At 41.2% G+C, this 17337-nt stretch overlaps 1 protein-coding gene across 14 annotated transcripts in view; it reads right to left on the bottom strand.

The window, feature by feature from the left end:
• Positions 1-16843, bottom strand: part of LOC118365933 (forkhead box protein P2-like) — a 114006-nt gene extending 97163 nt beyond the window's left edge. For 6 of the 14 annotated variants that reach the window (XM_052491838.1, XM_052491843.1, XM_052491840.1 and 3 more), the window contains exons 1-3: positions 16425-16842; positions 5313-5381; positions 4488-4541 (exon numbers count right to left, since the gene is read on the bottom strand). The gene's annotated coding sequence lies outside the window, so the exon portion shown is untranslated. Of the gene's footprint in view, positions 1-4487; positions 4542-5312; positions 5382-16424 lie in introns of all 14 variants that reach the window. The other 8 variants (XM_052491841.1, XM_052491844.1, XM_052491850.1 and 5 more) reach the window with 2 other exon arrangements.
• Between the last annotated feature and the right edge of the window lie 494 nt (positions 16844-17337).

The raw sequence follows: 17337 nt of genomic DNA, 5'->3' as shown, positions 1-17337 counted from the left end.
TCTCCGTCCCAGTCTCAGGTCTTTTGCAGACTCCATCAGGTTTTCTTCCAGAATGGTCCTGTATATGGCTCCATCCCTCTTCCCATCAATTTTAACCATCTTCCCTGTTCCTGCTGAAGAAAAGCAGGCCCAAACCATGATGCTGCCACCACCATGTTTGACAGTGGGGATGGAAGGATCAGGGTGATCAGCTGTGTTGCTTGTACGCCAAACATAACGTTTTGCATTGTTGCCAAAAAGTTCAATTTTGGTTTCATCTGACCAGAGCACCTTCTTCCACATGTTTGGTGTGTCTCCCAGGTGGCTTGTGGCAAACTTTAAACAACACTTTTTATGGATATCTTTAAGAAATGGCTTTCTTCTTGCCACTCTTCCATAAAGGCCAGATTTGTGCAATATACGACTGATTGTTGTCCTATGGACAGTGTCTCCCACCTCAGCTGTAGATCTCTGCAGTTCATCCAGAGTGATCATGGGCCTCTTGGCTGCATCTCTGATCAGTCTTCTCCTTGTATGAGCTGAAAGTTTAGAGGGACGGCCAGGTCTTGGTAGATTTGCAGTGGTCTGATACTCCTTCCATTTCAATATTATCGCTTGCACAGTGCTCCTTGGGATGTTTAAAGCTTGGTTAAATCTTTTTGTATCCAAATCCGGCTTTAAACTTCTTCACAACAGTATCTCGGACCTGCCTGGTGTGTTCCTTGTTCTTCATGATGCTCTCTGCGCATTTAACGGACCTCTGAGACTATCACAGTGCAGGTGCATTTATACGGAGACTTGATTACACACAGGTGGATTGTATTTATCATCATTAGTCATTTAGGTCAACATTGGATCATTCAGAGATCCTCACTAAACTTCTGGAGAGAGTTTGCTGCACTGAAAGTAAAGGGGCTGAATAATTTTGCACGCCAAATTTTTCAGTTTTTTATTTGTTAAAAAAGTTTGAAATATCCAATAAATGTCGTTCCACTTCATGATTGTGTCCCACTTGTTGTTGATTCTTCACAAAAAATACAGTTTTATATCTTTATGTTTGAAGCCTGAAATGTGGCAAAAGGTTGCAAATTTCAAGGGGGCCGAATACTTTCGCAAGGCACTGTATATTCATAAAACGCATACATTCTATCAACATGATTGGCCAACATTGTGTTGACAAATCCCCACCTATCTTAATCCGAAGGAAGCAGATAGAAACCGATAACAACAGAGGCTTTGTATACGTTTAGAGAAAAAAAAGACCCTGTTTCATGAATGCTGCGATAACACACAGGTTCAAACTGTCGCGATAATCAACATTAGACCTGCCACAAAGCAGGAGAAACTATGTGAAACCAATTCATCGGACACGATCACCTGCAACTGAAGCGACTCGGGAATTCTTCCCAGCTGAAATAACAAGCTCAAACCGATGTCAAGTCGCTCTGATGTCATGCTTTTTGAGGGTTTTGTTTCACAATAATCTCAGGCACTTGGAAACATGCCATGAGTCTGGGATTCCGCGCCCAGGCTCTTTCCCAATGAAGTCGAAGGGAAAGAATGACATGTGAAACACCAGATGCATCTCGTTTATTTAAAAAAGTATGATTGTGCGTACAATATCCGCAATCAGTCATGTCCAAAGTCCTTAGCAAGCAGTGACCAATGCATGCTGAATGGGGAGGTGGACTTAAGTCCTATAGTTTATCCTATGAGGGGTCTATAAGGGGCCACAACCCCCAGTGTGATCTGATCAGGTGTCGAGACCTTTAGAGAGACACTTACTGGCTGACTGACTAGTCGCCCCGCCAGGGCTGCATCCGTGGCCATTCACACTATTGATTAGCATACCCCCCTCCTCTCCTCTCCGGATCAATACTCTCATTGAGTCAGTGTGTCTTCTCCATCAGGAGGCATGGCAGCTAGGTAGAGACACCCCCTTCTGTAACTCTATTCTCATGGCAACTGTCCACTCCGGACAAACACTCCTTTACGCTTGATCTATTCTAGACGCCTCTTCTCCTTTTCTTTCTGGGTCCTCATTACTCATTACCTCTTCTGAACAGGTAGGAGGAGAGGCAAATAAACCTTAGAACAAACTAAATGGATTGAAAAGGCAAGGAGATAACATATCAGCGCGAAGGACTTTCTTGATAAACTAGATTTGAAGTTAGATGTTGTTGTTTTTTAAAAGTCTACCTTGTTAGACTTTGGAAACTGAAGGAACATACTGTGGAGAAGCAATAGGTTACACATGGTGTGCTCGCACCAAGTGAAGGACAAGGACAAGGTTCAAAATATGTATGAGGTGTGAATATATATTTCCTGTGAGGCAAAGTACAATTCCAGAATTCTATTTTAAAAACCTCCAACTCCTAATCCAACCAAAGATCTGTAAAGAGTAGGACGTGGGTCCACTCTTGGTCCAATTTGCTCACAGCATGACACTATCAGACCCCAAACCAAACCTCATTAAACTGGAATATGGAAACTTGGGGAAGTTCCAAAACGTCAACTCTTTTTTTCTCCCTCCAAGTGGGAAGACAAAACAGTGGACCATAAAGAGAGGAATATAAGAAGGAAGGGAAGAATGGGAGGCAGGCAGATCCCTGGGAGGACCGGAGAGTGAGAAAGTGAACGTTTGATGAGTAATACTTTTTTTGTTGTAGACGGGGCTTAACTTTGAAATATTCCGGGGTGGTTCTGAATGGGGGATTGACCAATGACCTGATCCCAGCCACACACTGGGCGCCAGAGTTAATGGTGGATAAAGATTAGAAAAACGGGCGCTAGCCTGATCTCCATCCCCATCCTCTTCAATCCCACATCTGACCCACAATGGAGCCTGCCAATAGGGACGACTCAAGTCCCTTTGATTCTTCTCCCTCCCCAGTAGTCAGGGTGTCCAGGGTAAAGACCCGTGGAAGTTACCCTCTCCTACTCAGGGGGAAGCCAGCCGGGCTCCTTGGCTCAGAAAAACCCTTTAGGATTTTGGAAATGAAATGACAGAAGCTCTGATCATAACAAGAAATCAATTCCAAATTGGAAGTCTGAGGCAAAGCCATCCATCCGTGGCCTGCTTCTATAAACTAGCCAGTGATATGCTTTAATTGCTGTAGATTTGATATATGTGTACATTCACAGTAATGCGAAAGTTAGGTCAATTATACTTCTTTGGGATGATTAGAGGGCTTCTGTTCCAGAACAGATATGCTTTAAGAGTTCATCTTTGAAGATTTAAATGGGATACTCAACAACTGGAAAACGAATAGTAAAATCTCTTTTAGGTGGAAGAGAGAAGGGAATCTCGGTTCTGCTTAGTCTTGTGAAGATGTGACTCTTGGGATGTGGGCTGGTGCTGAGGCCTACAGCTGAGCTGAGCCACCCTAACCCAGCCTCTTGCTCCGCTTGGCTCCTAGCTGCCGACACTTGAATCATACTTGGACCTCAAAGGCAAAACTCTGCAGCTGAATATGGAGATAAATAGATGTTCTTCCTCAGACTGGGTCAAAATATGAAAATAAACCAGTGGCCGGGATTCAGGAAATAACCTGTCTAAGAGTAGTTCTCCTCCGCAACAATGAAAAACAGATCAAAACAAGCCCTGACGTTTTTCACAACATTTTATGGGGTGACTTCTATGAAAATACTGGAGAATTACCTACAGCATACATTTAATTACACAAATAATTGATAGTAGAGAAGTTATGGAGGACTACAAACACAGAAGCCTGTACTTTTACATTTGATTTTTACCTGCAAAGCAATTCACTTCAACTGTTCTGTGCTCACTGAACAATCACCCATTGTCAAGTTAGCATTCGATATCTATCCCCCATCCAATTACGGCTTAATTCCATCCCCTCACGATGATGAGGCTTCTCTTCCCCATCGCTACTGCAGTTTTACCGTTGGCAATGTTCTGTTCAGTCTGAGACACCTGTGTGTCTGTCTCAGTCTGGCTGCTGTGGGGACACATTAGTAATGACGGCAGGCCTCCGCCGTAGTAGCAGTCACATAATCAGTGTGTGTCACACTTACTGTGCTGGCTGGGATTCTTTATGCTGGTTTTCTACTGACTTGGTGATGACAAACTGCCTCAGATATCACCGCTGGGTGTCTCATAGAGAATCTCATTGGGAATCTAAGGGGCTACAGAAGCTCTGAGTTGTGCCACTGGGTGACGTTACAGTACAGTAGGGTGCACACGCATCTCCCACTTGTTACTGTACGTAGAATTGTGCACGGAGGATTGACTTATGAACTGTGTCTCCCGGGGATTCATGCATCTACACTTCTCCGCTTGAAGTTCTGAATGAGCTTCGTCACTTGATAGGAGTTGTCTTGTACCTCCAGCCCCGAAAGACCAGCGCATGTGAATCCCTCGATCTGATCTCAACAGGAATTGGCAGTGGATGTGACTGTTCAGATCGGACAATAATCAGAAGACACACACACACAACACAAGGGCATGCAGAAGATCCGTGTAAAAGCCAGTAATGACTCACCACTTTGGACTTCAGAACGTGGCGGCCCTTCTTACATCCGTTGCATATTTCATCCTAGACAAATGAACATTTGTTATGAGCTAACATGCTAGTTAGTGCATGTTCAACACCACCTTCATGCATGTACACATAAACACATTCAAACACTTCCGAGTTTCTCGGTGTTAATAACCCCTTGTTTATTGTGATGTGTTAGGACGGGGTCATTCTCAATTAAACACGGGCGTCTAGGTAACTTTCCCAACATTCACTAAGAAGACTTTCAGATATCCTTCCTCCCAGTCCACGTTGGTTGGATCTAATGCATGTCATAACTTTTTTTTTTAAACGACAGTAGATTGGAAGTCTATGAAGTGTGAAGACCAAACAGGCACAACCTGACAGGTTTCACTGCAGAGGTGGAATTCTATCATGGTGGGCAGACGAAGATCTGTTTTTTTTCTATGGAGGTAACTGCGCCTCAGCTGGGCTTTAGCGTAACACTCCTGCCCAGGCACAAGTAAAGAAACTAGAACAAAATCAAAACACCTTTGTCCTTAAGATTAGATGTGTCATGTCCATTGAAAATGAGGAGGCGGAGGCAAGTCTCGTCCATTTGAACACTGAAAATCTAGAAAGAATCGTTTATTTTATGCATAAGTCTAAGATTTGGCCATCGGTGCCCTCAAAGTTATGCACGACACCTCTAAGATTAATGATCTTGGATGGGAAAAATTAAGTCAAGTTACACAGTTACACACGGCACGTTAACAATTGTCAAATTCGGCCTTATCAGTACAAAGGCAGAAAACCCTTGACAGGACATGAAAGGCTTGTAGTACTTACCCCGAGGGTGAAAACGTGTGGTTGTTGTCCGTCTGTCTCAGGAGGGGAAGGAATCCAGTCCAGAGATGTCTGTGGAGGATATATAGGGGGAGAGCAGATCAGAGAGAAATCATTCATCAAAAGCATGTTCCCATACAGTAAAACATTATCAACCAAGTTTCCAATTCACATAGTAAATTGTAAATGCCCCCCTACCCCCCCGATTGTGCTTGTGCAAACATGTATTGGATGAATGTGGGTAGGTTTTCTTGCACATGAGCTATGAGTTATTAGCTTTCAGGGGAAAGCAATAAACTTGGGAACAACAAAGTACACCTGGATTTGCCTGTCAGGTGACTGTATGCATGTGAGTATGTGTCTGTGTGTACATGTTAGAGCTGCTACGATAAACCGAAAATGATCGACACCGACCATACCGATCACTTATCCTGTTTGGGATAGGGGGCAGCATTCTCACTTTTGGATGAATAGCGTGCCCAGAGTGAACTGCCTCCTACTCAGTCCCAGAAACTATTATATGCATATTATTAGTATTGGATAAAACATACTCTGAAGTTTCTAAAACTGTTTGAATCATGTCTGTGAATATAACAGAACTCATATGACAGGCGAAAACCTGAGAACAATCCAACCAGGAAGTGGGAAATCTGAGGTTTGTAGTTTTTCAAAGCTTGCCCTACCGAAAACACAGTATCTATGGGGTCAAGTTGCACTTCCTAAGGCTTCCACTACATGTCAACCGTCTTTTGAGACTTGTTTCAGGCTTCAGCTATAAAGGAGGGGGAATTGAAGCTGAATGAGTCATGGGTCTGGCAGAGTGTCTCAGGCTCGTGAAGCGCGGTCCCGACAGAGTTAGCTCTCGTTCCAGGGCTTTTCTACAGATAATGGAATTCTCCGGTTGGAACCTTATTGATTATTTATGTTAAAAACATCCTAAAGGTTGATTCCATACATGGTTTGATATGTTTCTACGACCTGTAACGGAACATTTCGAGTTTTTGTCTGGACGTAGTGCTCGCGCCGCATGAAGATGGAGTACTGGGCTGAACACGCTAACAACAAGTGGCTATTTGGACATAAATGATGGACTTTATGGAACAAATCAGTCATTTATTGTCGAACTGGGATTCCTGGGAGTGCATTCTGATGAAGATCATCAAAGGCAAGTGAATATTTATAATTTTATTTCTAAATTCTGTTGACTCCAACATGGCTGATATTTCTTTGGCTGAATTGGGCTCTGAGCGCCGTTCTCAGATTATGCTTGTTCCGTAAAGTTTTTAAAAAATCTGACACAGCGGTTGCATTAAGGAGAAGTCTATCTTTAATTATGTGAATAACACTTGTATCTTTTATCAATGTTTATTATGAGTATTTCTGGGATTTGATGTGGCTATCTGTAAAATCATCGGATGTTTTGGAATCAAAACATTAATGCACGTAACGCCAATGTAAACTGAGATTTTTGGATATAAATATGCATATTACCGAACAAAACATACATGTATTGTGTAACATGATGTCCTATGAGTGTCATCTGATGAAGATCATCAAAGGTTAGTGATTCATTTTTATCTATATTTCTGCTTTTTGTGACTCCTATCTTTGGCTGGGAAAATGGCTGCGTTTTTTTTACTTGGCTCTGACCTAACATAATCATATGTGTGCTTTTGCTGTAAAGCCTTTTTGAAATCGGACACGATGGGTAGGTTAACAAGAAGTTTATCTTTCATTTGCTGTATTGGACTTGTTAATGTATGAAAGTTATACATTTCCAAAAAATATTTTTGAATTTTGCGCACTGCCTTTTCAGCGGAATGTTGTCGAGTGGTTCCGCCCTAGAAAGGTTTCCGCAGGCATTTTACGGATATCCTTCATTACTATACATAGCCTATACTAGAGAAATGTGACATTTGAAATTAAATGCGTTTGCTAATATGGGTGATTGTTAAATGGTACAATTGATGACTACAACCATCAAACTAATAGCAGTAGTTGTAGTTTAAAGGATAATAAATATTTTTGTTTATGCAATTTATCATGATATCTATTTTTGACCATATCCCCCAGCTCTAGTACATATGAATGTATGCTTGTGTGTGTGTATGTGTGCGAGTAAGTGCTTTTGTGTGCATGTGAGTCTGTGCTAAAAAAAAAGGAGGGGTGTACTTGTGGGTGCGTGTGTGTGTGTCTGTGCATGTGTGTGTGTCTGTGCAAGAAAGATGAGAGGTGAACTTCAGGTTTAAGGTAATGTACAGTACACATTAAAGAAAAAGATGTGAAGTGTTGTTCCCCCAAACGAAAGGGTGCAGTGCCTTGAAGACTTAAATGATCAACCAGTAAATGACAGGTTTTGACGACAATAATGACAGGTCCCATGTCCTTATAATACACCTATCTGCAATTCTGTATAAAACAATCCGCAATCCTCAATCTGTTATTTCCACATGCATCTTTCTAATGTTTGCTCTGTTTTGTTACATTACCGTAAAAATGACCAACTGCAGCCACATAACCTCTCAGACGTTTTAATGCCTATACTTCATGTTTAAGCACTTGACCCCTCGCAACATTTGAATTCCCCTCGTGGTTGAGCGAGCGTTTTACAGCCAGCCTCTCTCTCTCTGATACTTAAGACACATGGACCAATGGCCTAGCCTGGATGTTCCTGTAGAAATGTTCTTTCTTTTTTTTCTTTCCAAATTCCAATGACCCCTGAAGGCAACCAGCAACTGCTGAATCCTGTGGAATGTGCTCTCTGAACTGTAGAAAAAGCCCTCAGCCCAAAGGGCACCTCGGAAAACAAAACCTGCCAAGTTCCATTATTTTTACTGTTTCAGTTTGTGGAAAGACATGTTGCACAGTGCACACAGATTTCTGTTTAACATTTATGCAGTGGGAAAAGGATACAAATGTCCCCTTCCATGCTGTACTGTCTATTGTGAAAATAGGCATGGTGATGTTTCTGTTAGCGTACACAATCATCTAGTCTAGTACTGATGTACTTCAAAAGAAAATACTGTACTAGCATGAAGGCTTAGTAAACATGCAATAAAGGACTAATGACACACCAAATCTGAATCAAACTACTTAACACTTAGCTATATTTGTCTGAATAAATATTCAGGTAGAATGTCACCGCCTTACAAGTTGGATAAAAACATAATTTTCAGTAATTGTTCCATTCATCCAAAATGACTTGCCGAGTTAAATTTAATACAGCGTTGGCCTGTGAAGCCGTAATACCCTATTCATGAGGAAAAGCAACAAGAATGCTCTTAGTCTGTGTGACCAATTCAAGAGATTTACAAATATCACACATATCTTTACGCTTAGCCTAAATACAAAAAATGATCTTTAAATTCTATCAACTTATAAATACAGACTGCATTCAAGCATTCAAGGGGCCTAATAATACCATTGGCTATTTACATAAAGCGCTGCGCTTAGTCAAGATAAACTATTTAAAACGGAAAGCAGAAATACCTCCACAGCGGCTATAGAAGAAGAGTCTGTGGATGAAAGAGGGACATTATGCTAACAAGTCAGATTACTGTACACAATCATTTTATCTTTAACGTAAATACCATCCCTGTGTTACGACGGTGGGGGCTTACGGAAAAGTTACCGCCAATAATATTTTCTACAGGGAACCAAATGCTCCTTATCGGTGCTAGGCGAGCAATTCAGGCCCCCGAACAAAGATGAGTCTTCAAACTCATTCTATTCATCACCGGACGTGTAATTACCTTGGGCTCACAGTCTAGACGCTACCGCATTCACAGAATTTAAGACCCCCTCTCTCTGCAACGCCGACCGCCACAGCGCACGCCGCTCTCTCTCCTCTCACCCTCCCCGAGCCCCGGTGAACGTTAAATCTGCCAGCAGATAAATTAACGGAGAACGCAATAAAATGGACACAATGAGAAGAACTTTATCCTCCCCACTGCTAAATGAGATTTCTTTGAAATGCAGATCAGTGGAGCTAGATTAGTGAGTTTTAGCTGCTGTCAACATCATAACAAAATACAAACGTGATTGTTCGGGCCGGGGCCTTATCTCCGTGCTTCCATCTGCTGCCTGGCTATTTACTCTCCTTGATTTACTATGCAGATCTAAATAAGTCGCATCAAAAGGAGGGCTTACTGCAACAATGGCTTCTTAAGCTTCTACATCAAGGTATTTGAAACCGTAGTCACTTAAAAAGGAGGCCCATCAAAGGCCCATCTCTAATGAACTCCCGTATCAGAGGGGGTTTGTGCCTGTTTTTAATGCTTCCTGTCTGGCTGCTTGTGTGAAGAGAAAGAGGAAGCGCTACAAATCAGAACAACCCACAGCTATAGGAGGTGTGGCTCTGTAGGGCCACATGAGACCAGCTCACTGCATGGGGCCAATACAACCCCAGGTTTGTCAAGACTACTGGAGACAGTGGAATAGAGTGGGACAGAATATAATGTATTCTATTAAACATTGGCTTCACAGCATCAACATCAGCAACACTTCAACATTAAGTGCCTCAAATACCTCATTATCACCAAAGGATGGAGGACAGATGGAAAGACAAGGCAATAAACATTGTTTCTGGACGCATGTCAATCCATTTCTCACAAGGAGCATGACATCCAAATGCAAGAATGAGCCATATTATGTTCCCTGCTCTAGTTCTGCACAGAAAAAAACACTAATCTTCCAAGCTTTCGAACAACGTTTAGGCAATAACCTTTCATTTCATGGTGTATTTGTTACATTCAGCTACACAGACCAGATTATAAACGAAACCTTCAAGACTTTATGAAAAATAACTGCTTTAAAAAGAGCACGATCTTCATTCCTATCTCGGTTTTAATGTCGGGGCCGAACAAGCATGCAGTTTAGTTTACCAAAGAACAATTAGCCCCTGAGCCCAAACAGACCCTGGCACATGTGGTTGAGAGGCGAGAGCCACAGGGGGGCACCAGATGATGGGTGGGTCGGGAGGGAAGCGTGTGGCGCGTGGCAGCCACACATGTGCCAGTCATTGGCTCCTGGGCATGTCCTGCCTCACTGCTACTCTCACAGGGAGAAAGAGAAAAAGAGACAGAGAGAGAGAACGCCTTCTCTTCCCTGTCCTGTAGTCTCTGGGAGCCACTCCATTCTCTTCAGAATTGCAGGCAGCCTTCCAGATATAGAGCTTACATACAACAGAGGAAGCATCCTATGGCCTTGTGGCTTTCCTACAGAAACCAGCATTCTCTACTTCTTTATCCCTCCGTCCCTCATTCTCTCTCTTGGTATTTTCCCCCTTTTCTCTTTGTACCGTGCCAAGTGGGCCCAGTGCCAGCTGCATTTGCAACCACGAGTGACCTCTGCCTTTTTTTCCTTGTCTAATGAAATGACAAAACAACAGATTTACATATGCAGAAACAGGTGTTGTAACAGGTTTGACTGCTCTTGACCTAAACCATGTTAGAAGGAAATAAATGCACAAAAAAAAGTTTATTAGCAACAGCTGCCCGAAGGTATTTAGGCTCTGATGGGCACTCAAGTCTACACCATCTGCCTTGCTGGTTGCCAGAAGTGACAATCTAAATCAAAAACCACTCATCAAATATCCTAAAAATAAACCATTGTATTGCTGCGGCCATATGTTGTGGCCATTTCTTTTATAAAAGTGGCTGAATGAAGGCTCATGGCCCTGTCATCCAGGGGAACCCTACACGCCGCACAGTAGCCTATAATTACTCTCAACCAATCCCCTCTATTCTAACCAGAACACTGCGTCAGCATCTCACATCATGATGTCCAAGTCCATCCCTCTGAAATTACAGGATATAAAACTATGGCCCTGCGACAAAAAGGACTAGGCCTACTGTCCACGGACAAGTTTGAGGAAACTCTATAGCGGGCAAAATGTTGGTATGAAGTGTTACTAATAGCGAGCTAGTAAATAGCTTTTACGCTTGTAATGTCACCTGTTATACAATGGCAAATCATTAAAGTATTCAAACTATTAGAATGTGCTAATAGGATTGTTAGAGACATTTATGATCTAATCAACTAGCCGTCATGCAGTATATATTATAATGTGGCCATGATATCAAAGGCACACACCAAATATATTTCTGAAAATTGCCTCCCTTTTATATCACTGTAAAGAAATCATAGCCAAGAATGTCATTTTTGTCGTTCAAAGTGCATCCATGTATTTCTGAAAGACAAAAGCTGCAAAAACCCTATTGTTTTTTTCCCTGGCTGTTTTTATTTAGACGAGCCAGTGAGACAGAAGGAACAAGCCTGAGACAGTCGTGACCCTGCCAGAGTGTTGTAACTTGTTGTAGAGCAACGCCGGCAGAAGGCAGCACCATATGCCCCCAGCCCCGAGCTCGATGCTCTTTCTGCAGCCTAATGTGCCTGTCAAAAAGCATTACCCTCACAAATCCTGTGTTTTTACAACATGTTTGGAATAAACAGTTCTCCCCCCCATCTCTCTCCTCTACAGAATTGTCCTCAGACACACACAGCACCAGTGAGAGGAAGGTCAGTGTTTGTTTGTGTTCCTGCTGTTTGAGCAGCACATGCCTGCTTCAAATCAATACTAGCCATTCCCTCCCTTTTTTCCCTAGATTCCTAAAAGGACAACTTCAATGAGCCCCAGGTGTTTAAAAAAGCCATGTTCATTTGACCAACAATTGAATCAGATTGTAAGATGAAGCTAGCACACAGATCGAGACATGACTCATTACACAATTTTGTTTCTCAATTAACCGTTAAACAATTGTAGAGTTAAGACAATAGCCCTGTTATTTCTCAATCTGTCTGATGTGAGTGGTTGTTTACAGTGACGCAGACAGGGTGGTGGCAGATTTCGCCTGAGTGATGGCGACCTTGCCGTTCGCTATGCGTTGACCCTCCATCTTTGATATAGGGCAAGACCTTGCAACCAACACATTCTTTCACACCAGTCCAGTACACTGTCCCTTCTTTCTCCATCCAACCGTGACTTAAAGAAGAGCAAAAAGCTGGTATTATTTTACACTGCTGTGACCATAGCATAGAGAATGGATGGGTAACTCCATTCCTTGGGGGCCTGATTGTTCTCACACTGACTCCAGTAATCAACTAATAGTGATCTTCAGTTTAAAATGCAATTAGATTAATCAGCTGTGCTAGGGATGGGGGGGAAAGTGTCACCACTCTGGCCCCCGAGGACTGGAGTTGCCCATCTCTGTCATATAGAGTAAACAAGTGTTGGCTGCACAAAGCAGGAGAAAAACGTGAACAAGAAGTGACCCAAAACTACCAAATCTATTCTCGCATGGGAATCAAAGAACTAAAATAGAAATCACACAATTGTACAGATAATGCAGGTTGAACTGCAGCAAGTCCACGTATAACAGGTAGAACTAATGGCCTTTTAAAGGTGGTTCAATTGTCAAGGTCTAGGTCATGATCAAGCATCTACCGCTAGGCCTTAGCTTGTGCCGATACAGCAGGACTGCGTTGGTAGACTGCAATGGTAACAATGCTTTGTTGGTTAGTGGTAAAGCAAGTTTGTTAACATCAGTCACAAGTCATGCTGCAGTTTGCGTAGGTTCTATTCTTTGTTAAAATACAGGAGTCATTATGAGGTTTTGGGAACCCGCTGAACCTGCAGCGCACATGTGTTTGGTCATTTGTTTGTAGTGCAACAACCCTGAGATCGTGGCATGGTGACGTACAACGTGATATTTCGAAACCTTGCTTTCTTAAAAACACCGCATTTAGGACTGTTATACACAAATAGAAATATTGGCAAGTGTTTCAAACTGACAAGTGAGAACAGTTATCAGTATCCCATTGTTCTAAAATGAGTCATAACGCAACGAGCAATGAGACACTCCTCCAAACTTGTCCGGAAAGTCAAATAAATGCTCGCTGTAAAATAAACCCGTCGGGGGTTGAGACTTGTTTCAAAGACAACACTTAACACAGCCTAGAGTCTTGAGTCAAACCGCAATCTCAGTTGAATCCGTAACCTCTGACTCCACCCAACACAAGCTTTTCTTGGCCAAAAGTCACAGTGTTACTTATCCAGAACAGCAGAAAGTCCAGCTTATAGAAGTGACCCAGAGCGCAACTAAAAAAAAGTCTGAGCTCTCGGCCTCTTCGTTACTGGTGCACACAAAACACCATTACCATTATGTGGATAATTACAGTGCCTGGGGGCCTCTTAAGCATGCTATATACTCTTTTATCTTAAGAAGTCAATCTCTTCTAGGCTGACAGCTAGGAGCACATGATCCTGGTAAACAAATATGTTCACGCAGCACAAAAGTGCCATTAAAGGCCAAAACTGTCAACACAAATTCCATTCTTTCTGAAGGAAGGGAGGGATGGAGGGAAAAAAAAGACTTGATCACCTCTGGTTGCTTTAACTTGCATGGAGGTTGTCATGGAAACATTTCTATGAAGTTAACGGGATAAAAACAGAGAGCTTTCCAGTTTAATTGGCTTAGAGAGCAGAGTTGACTTGCCCATAAATTAAAACACAGACAGGGTACAATGCTCATATTTAGACTAAATGAAACTATGGTGCTCCACCCTTTTGTTTTTCCTTTCCCCCCCAAAAAACAGAGCAACACCTCTAAGGTTGAGCAAGCTGCCAGTTTTATTAAAAAGGAGATGCTGGGGGGGATGGGTGGTGATACGATACAAAAGCTAAAGTAGGTATTTGTTTCAAAGTTGATCTGTAATAAATTAAAAGAAAACAATATGCACTTTATTCTAAAGACAGAATGCAGTGCATGTCCTTTGAATGATTTAAAGGAAGACTCAATATACATGAAAAACGGAACAAATCATATACTATTTCTCAGTTACTAGCATACATTTTTTTTTACCAGAGAAAAAAATCATGCATTAACCTATGACTGGTCGGCTGAAATCTAAAACTTAAAGGTGCAATATGCAGAAATTCCTCTGCCACTTCCTGGTTGCTAAAATTCTAATAGTTCACCTAATTTCAGTTCATGTGACAAAACAAGCAATGTATAGTGTAGATTGTCGAGAATCATTGTACCATCTAAACCGCTGTGGAAACCGCTATCTTTTCAATAACCAAAAATATTGTATTTTCAGCTGTTTGAAGGTAGTGTAGAAAACCAAAAGTAAATGATACAATAGTGTACATAGAACAGATCTACCACTTTTTAGACTTGCTTTCAATGAGAATGACAGAATGCCCCAAAAGTTACATATTGCAGCTTCAATTTTGATAAATGATTGAAAGGTATGATAAACGTATACACATTAATCCTTGGGAGGACATTCATTTTCATATTACCATAATGTAGCAGCAAACCACAAAATGATAAATGCAGCAATCAAAAAATGGATGCAGAGTGACACAATAGTAAGTGCAGCGTGCTACTAATGCTGGCCAGATACCATTTGTCCACATTCAACCATATAGCCTTTATGCAGACAGCAGAGTGAAATATTAGGTTACTTTCCCAAAAGTGAACGTCAACAACAAACTAAAAAGCCCTGAAACGGGGCCTCTATAGCTACAGACTTATATAGTTCCCACCAGGCAATGATCACAGAGGTTCCAAACAAGGAGTTGACAAAAGTATGGTCCTAAAATGAGGGCAAAAGTGTTGAGTGATGAAACAGTGGAGCACACCTGCATTTCAGGCTGGGGAACACCTGTGCACCCACGGCTTGAACAAAAGGGTTCAGTCGTGTTAATCCACCAGGGGTGAAAACTGATCACAGGCCATGTGGGAACTTTGTTAGCGTTTCTATAAGAAAGAAAAAAGCTACACCTAGGCTATCGATTTAGGTTGCAGCGCTAACTAAAGTAGAGAGGTACTTCAGAGTGTTTTTAAGGGGTGGGGGGCTTAACCCGAGGTGTAGCAAACCATCGTCCAAACTACAAGTCCATGGTGCTCATTAAGAACTATGAGGATAATGCTGAAACTGGCATCTCATTTTATATCTGGGCTGTGAAGATATGGAATATGCTGTAATGGAGCAAGAGTGCAACGGTAAGGTGTTACCCATTGATCTTCATCATCATCGCCATCAACAACAATAACAACTAGTTATACTATTATACGTTTGCTTTCATTTTAAGCTTTGGTAGTCTGAGCAGCAACGGCAGTTGGTAGCCAGAAGCAATAGTAATGCAATAGTAATGTAATAGTAATAGTAACTGTAGTGTAAAAAGGAACATCAAATAATAGTAAAGTAAGTTACTGTAGTAGTACTATAGTAGTAGAAGGTGATGATAATAGTAAGAACTGTGGCGCAACTGATAACGACACTGCTGCAAATTCTCATTGCGCAGATAGTAAACTAGATTGCAATACATTATTATCAATGAATCAGTTATAATAGCTCAACTTTTAGTTTTAGAGAAAATATCATTATATTCAATGGCCAAAAAATATTTAATTTCAAACCTGAATTGTTACATTTAAATGAGACTACTTTGAGATTCCATTCCAGTGAATGAATGTGACTATGACCATTACATTAAAAAAAATATATAGTTTTATTAATTCAAAAACATCAGAATAAGTTAATACATCTCTGAATTGGTAGGCTACTTTCAACTGGTTATCTTATTATTTTCAACCTATGCAAAAATGGTCTTCCATAACGTTTTATTGTATTGTTATTAGTGCAATACATAGATCCATCTTTGATATACTGAAAAGAAAGACGCATAGGATACATTATTGCATATCGGCTTCAACGAGCCAGTGGTCATCTATAGAAGAGTTCTAATCCTCCCTATTGGCTGCACACGCCGGACAGTGTTGCATGAGGGTCCTTGGCAACGAAAAAGCACAGTCGACTATTGTGTGAAGTACATGAAAGGAACCAACATGAAATATGTAATATATATATATATATATATATATATATATATATATATATATATATATATATATATATATATATATATATATATATATATATATATATGCAATATGTAGTTGTTGGGATGATTTGAAGTTGTTCACAATCATCCGCACAAACTATGACTTCATCATTTAAGTTTAGTGGACAGTAAAAGAATCGATGAAGAGAATCAGTGAAACTCAAAGAGGGTGGATAGAAAGGAACACTTTGGTTCAAACTTACCAAAACGCAGGTTTATTTCCTCCAGGAAAACAAGAGCCACCACGTGAGAAGAAGTTGGTGTTCTTTCAGCTTCAAGAAATCTTCACACGTGACTGTACAAGTAACCATAAAGCAGAAAAAAATGAACAACAAGCCGTAGAGTAAATAAAAACTCAAATATTCCTCCGTTGGCGCTGCACTCATACAAGCGTTGTCTTGCACTCCTGCTGTCTCCAGTCAATGCTGCTGTTATTACTAATGTAACAGAAAAGGCAGTACACCGAGTCCGGTTTGAATACTCTCGCATGACGCGCAATGCGAAGAAGTAGCTTGTTTTCGCAATGCGATTCAATACATCGAGATGTATTCCACGAACTATTTTGGACTATCTTATTACAATACAGCCCCAGGGGAGGCACTTACCCGGAGTTGAATGTTATTCTTTTTTTTTTTGAGCGCTACGACCCCCCCACCCCCATATGACGTCACGTCCACCTGCTTTGTAAACAAAAAAAACTATTGTGTAAGTTACACGGTTGTTGTTTTTTTTTGTAAGTCAAAGATAAGCAAACAGTCCCATTACCAGTTACATCTTGTTTCCAGATGAAGCCAGCTCCCATATCTACTGTAGAGTTGATCTATAAAGTCGGCCACTGGAGAGAAACGTATTTAAATATCCAAATAAGGTGTATTATATTGTATAATAAACATATGCATTGTTATTTGTAGACTAACCTACTGATCTTAAACAGATATGAATCAATGTGAGCATCAATACGGATATTTCTTTGGAAGGTGTGTGCGCACAATGAAAATAAATCATCTATACATCAAACAGCAATCACTAAAACGTTTAGTGCACATTTGCTAACTAATCAGTCCCAACTAAGGGTGCATATCGGTAATGTCAGCGCAAAGAAAATGCATTAGCAAA

The sequence above is a fragment of the Oncorhynchus keta genome, chromosome 33, assembly GCF_023373465.1.
Source record: "Oncorhynchus keta strain PuntledgeMale-10-30-2019 chromosome 33, Oket_V2, whole genome shotgun sequence".
Classification (NCBI taxonomy): Eukaryota; Metazoa; Chordata; class Actinopteri; order Salmoniformes; family Salmonidae; genus Oncorhynchus; species Oncorhynchus keta.
This window is presented reverse-complemented; position numbering and strand designations above follow the sequence as displayed.